Source organism: Schistocerca americana, chromosome 6, assembly GCF_021461395.2.
Source record: "Schistocerca americana isolate TAMUIC-IGC-003095 chromosome 6, iqSchAmer2.1, whole genome shotgun sequence".
In the NCBI taxonomy this organism is placed as follows: Eukaryota; Metazoa; Arthropoda; class Insecta; order Orthoptera; family Acrididae; genus Schistocerca; species Schistocerca americana.
In genome coordinates, this window is record NC_060124.1 from 288364580 (window position 1) to 288369579 (window position 5000).

Sequence of the window (5000 nt, forward strand, 5' to 3'; positions counted from 1 at the left end):
TTAGCAGGCTAGAGTCTCGTTCGTTATCGGAATTAACCAGACAAATCGCTCCACCAACTAAGAACGGCCATGCACCACCACCCACCGAATCAAGAAAGAGCTATCAATCTGTCAATCCTTCCGGTGTCCGGGCCTGGTGAGGTTTCCCGTGTTGAGTCAAATTAAGCCGCAGGCTCCACTCCTGGTGGTGCCCTTCCGTCAATTCCTTTAAGTTTCAGCTTTGCAACCATACTTCCCCCGGAACCCAAAAGCTTTGGTTTCCCGGAGGCTGCCCGCCGAGTCATCGGAGGAACTGCGGCGGATCGCTGGCTGGCATCGTTTATGGTTAGAACTAGGGCGGTATCTGATCGCCTTCGAACCTCTAACTTTCGTTCTTGATTAATGAAAACATACTTGGCAAATGCTTTCGCTTCTGTTCGTCTTGCGACGATCCAAGAATTTCACCTCTAACGTCGCAATACGAATGCCCCCGCCTGTCCCTATTAATCATTACCTCGGGTTCCGAAAACCAACAAAATAGAACCGAGGTCCTATTCCATTATTCCATGCACACAGTATTCAGGCGGGCTTGCCTGCTTTAAGCACTCTAATTTGTTCAAAGTAAACGTGCCGGCCCACCGAGACACTCACTCAAGAGCACCCTGGTAGGATTGCAACGGGGTCCGCCTCGGGACGCACGAGCACGCACGAGGCGCGTCGCACGCCTTCAGCTCGCCCCACCGGCAGGACGTCCCACGATACATGCCAGTTAAACACCGACGGGCGGTGAACCAACAGCGTGGGACACAAATCCAACTACGAGCTTTTTAACCGCAACAACTTTAATATACGCTATTGGAGCTGGAATTACCGCGGCTGCTGGCACCAGACTTGCCCTCCAATAGATACTCGTTAAAGGATTTAAAGTGTACTCATTCCGATTACGGGGCCTCGGATGAGTCCCGTATCGTTATTTTTCGTCACTACCTCCCCGTGCCGGGAGTGGGTAATTTGCGCGCCTGCTGCCTTCCTTGGATGTGGTAGCCGTTTCTCAGGCTCCCTCTCCGGAATCGAACCCTGATTCCCCGTTACCCGTTACAACCATGGTAGGCGCAGAACCTACCATCGACAGTTGATAAGGCAGACATTTGAAAGATGCGTCGCCGGTACGAGGACCGTGCGATCAGCCCAAAGTTATTCAGAGTCACCAAGGCAAACGGACCGGACGAGCCGACCGATTGGTTTTGATCTAATAAAAGCGTCCCTTCCATCTCTGGTCGGGACTCTGTTTGCATGTATTAGCTCTAGAATTACCACAGTTATCCAAGTAACGTGGGTACGATCTAAGGAACCATAACTGATTTAATGAGCCATTCGCGGTTTCACCTTAATGCGGCTTGTACTGAGACATGCATGGCTTAATCTTTGAGACAAGCATATGACTACTGGCAGGATCAACCAGGGAGCTGCGTCAACTAGAGCTGAGCAGCCGGCCGCCCGGGAGTGTGTCCCGGGGGCCCGCGCGAACACGCAAGCGTCCGCTCAATTATTCTGCAAACAGGAGGAGGCTGAGCTCCCCTGCACAATACACCTCGAAACCCTCTCAGGTCCCGGCGGCGCGCAGCGCCGTCCTAAGTACTTGGTCGGGTTCGAGAGAGGCGCAATCGCCCGGAGTTTGGCGAGTAGACGCTTTAGGTGCGACCACCCGTGCTCCCAACTGAGCTTGCCGCTGCCGACAGAGGCCCGGGAGCGTGCTGTCGTGGCATTGCCGGCGGGAGACAACACGCGCCACCTACGGTGGCCGGCAGCTCCAACGCCAGCGCCACAGAAGGACAAAAGCCCCACTTGGGTGCCGAAGCGAACTCTCCCAGCACAGCGCACGCGCCAACACGTCCGCACAGCTGCGATACAAACCACCTGCGAGAACCGCAGAGGCGACCGAGCAGCAGACGGCGTCGCGGCGCCGAGCGCCGGGCGGCGGCGCATCCTCAGCGCACACAGTCCTCAATCGGACCAGCACACTGCAGATGTCCACCGCGCTTCGCACCGGGCCCGCGAGGACCTACTTTGGCCGCACGGCGCCGCGTGCAGGGTGCGCCGGCGCGCAGCTGCGCCGCCTGCCGCCTCCGTCGGCCGGCGCGCCTGCCACTGGCCGCCCCCACCAGCCGGCTGTAGCGCGTGCGCCCACGCACCGCGCGGCCAGCACGCCGGGAGACCCCCCCCTCACCGGCCGGGGACAGTCCCACCCAGCCACCGCCGCGTATCGCTTCACACCCACATGCCATTCACGTTCGTGGGCATGGTGGGTATCGCTGAAACAACCGGTTGGTAGCTCAACCGATCGTCGCCATCACTGATTCACCTCTAGCGAGAACAACCGCACCACAACGGTTTACCAGTTGTTCATTTGCGTAACGTCACCAGCAAACGTAGACGTCCATCGCCATTTGCAAATTCAACGATTGTTGCATGCCTGTGTCAGGTGTCACGACACACTATGTCTGCCCACATACACGCAACAACATGTGCACGCTTCGCGAACACGTGGAAGGTGGCCCCCGTACGTATGCGATGTCCATTGCGCGAACGACTGTCAACCGGCCTCTGTCGCATGTCGCAGATGTGGAACGCAGTGCACCATGCTATCACGGTGTGTGAGAAGAGACGACTACGTCTGACAACACGCGCCACTACATCAACAGACGGCTCATGCTGATCGCCATCCACGGCATACCATACTGCAATCCAGCTCTTATAGGGAGACGACACGTAGCTGAGTGCACAATATTTGGACCGTATGGTTCGCCGTTGTTGGCGCAGTCGTGGTACGGTCACACATGTACCACGATGTATCATTCAGTACATGAGGACCAATGTGCAGTACAGTGTGTCATTTGGACGTACAACATCAGCGGACAGTTGACACAAGCCGTACCACAACGTAGGCTGTGCTTCGCCATGCGAATGCCAATGAACAACTGCGAAGGGCATTGAGCATGTACGTCCTGCTGCCATCCGCATTACAGTGTATAGCTGCAAGGTGTTTAACATGAAGCGATACTCTGGGGACCGGGCAGTGCGAGTGGCAAACTATATTGCGGGGGTTGCAGTTAGGCAACACTACACTAATTTAACGCGTCGTATGACAATTACAGAGCGGGTTAAGGCCCAACGTGTGTTGGGTTAAGGCCCAACGTGTGTTGGGTTAAGGCCCAACGTGTGTTGGGTTAAGGCCCAACGTGTGTTGGGTTAAGGCCCAACGTGTGTTGGGTTAAGGCCCAACGTGTGTTGGGTTAAGGCCCAACGTGTGTTGGGTTAAGGCCCAACGTGTGTTGGGTTAAGGCCCAACGTGTGTTGGGTTAAGGCCCAACGTGTGTTGGGTTAAGGCCCAACGTGTGTTGGGTTAAGGCCCAACGTGTGTTGGGTTAAGGCCCAACGTGTGTTGGGTTAAGGCGCAACATAGGTTAGGTTAAGGCGCAACATAGGTTAGGTTAAGGCGCAACATAGGTTAGGTTAAGGCGCAACATAGGTTAGGTTAAGGCGCAACATAGGTTAGGTTAAGGCGCAACATAGGTTAGGTGAAGGTACAATATGGGTTAGGTTAAGGTACAATATGGGTTAGGTTAAGGTACAATATGGGTTAGGTTAAGGTACAATATGGGTTAGGTTAAGGTACAATATGGGTTAGGTTAAGGTACAATATGGGTTAGGTTAAGGCGCAACATAGGTTACGTTAAGGCGCAACATAGGTTAGGTTAAGGCGCAACACAGGTTAGGTTAAGGCGCAACACGGGTTAGGTTAAGGCGCAACACGGGTTAGGTTAAGGCGCAACACGGGTTAGGTTAAGGCGCAACACGGGTTAGGTTAAGGCGCAACACGGGTTAGGTTAAGGCGCAACACGGGTTAGGTTAAGGCGCAACACGGGTTAGGTTAAGGCGCAACACGGGTTAGGTTAAGGCACAATACGGGTTAGGTTAAGGCACAATACGGGTTAGGTTAAGGCACAATACGGGTTAGGTTAAGGCACAATACGGGTTAGGTTAAGGCACAATACGGGTTAGGTTAAGGCACAATACGGGTTAGGTTAAGGCACAATACGGGTTAGGTTAAGGCACAATACGGGTTAGGTTAAGGCACAATACGGGTTAGGTTAAATCACAATACGGGTTAGGTTAAGGCACAATACGGGTTAGGTTAAGGCACAATACAGGTTAGGTTAAGGTACACATTGTTGTAAGGAAAGGTGTTTTGGGGGGGGGGGGGGGCGGTTTGTTGATTGTGATTATCGTAAGTAAATGACTGCGGCATCATCTGATTTGCCATGTCAGGGTGCACCTTTGGCTCATGACAGGCGGCGCTCTGATTCCATGCTTGTGGCAGACCTGTGTCTTTCATTCCTGCCATTGTTTGTGTGCTGTGACAGGAGGCAGTATTGTGATGTTGGGTGTACCCCTGTGTAGGACATGTGTGGGTGTTGGTGGCTTAGCTGAGCAATGGTGGTTGTCGGAAGGGTGGGATATTCTGTTTTGTGAGTGGACCTCCCGGTCTGGTTATGATAGTGTGGATTGTCTAATGTGGCGGAGAGGATGCACTGGGTGTTGTTCCATGCTGGTGCTTACATATTGTCTCTGTGCCTGTTACAGGCAGAGAGTAGTGCGTGATAAGAGTGTCTGGCTGACGTGTGGTTGTGATTGTGAGCAGAGTCTTTCAGCATGTATACGGACAGTTGTATACATTATCTGTATTTTGATGGCTCTATCTATTACTAATCAGCGCCGTGTATACGTTTCATCCGGTTCCAGTCGAAACTGTTGTATCTCTGTACATTAGTGACACGGCGAGGCCGCCACGTAGTTACTCGTCTCGGCAGCTTCCACCGGTGTATGGCAAATGATTATAAGGAATCAGTCTAGTCGTCAATACCGATAGTGTGACGTCACATGTCTGGGGTGGGGGACGCTGCGCCCTTCCGGTGGGTCATGGCCTAGGAAGACTCTTCCCACGCAGGGGGGGCTTGGAC

The 5000-nt window shown here is 53.7% G+C and overlaps 1 non-coding gene across 1 annotated transcript in view; it reads right to left on the reverse strand.

The window, feature by feature from the left end:
* The window catches only part of LOC124620936, a 1910-nt gene extending 466 nt beyond the window's left edge, over window positions 1–1444 (reverse strand). The window contains exon 1 of the ribosomal RNA XR_006980439.1: window positions 1–1444. This exon is cut by the window's left edge and continues 466 nt beyond it. This is a non-coding gene — a ribosomal RNA (small subunit ribosomal RNA).
* Between the last annotated feature and the right edge of the window lie 3556 nt (window positions 1445–5000).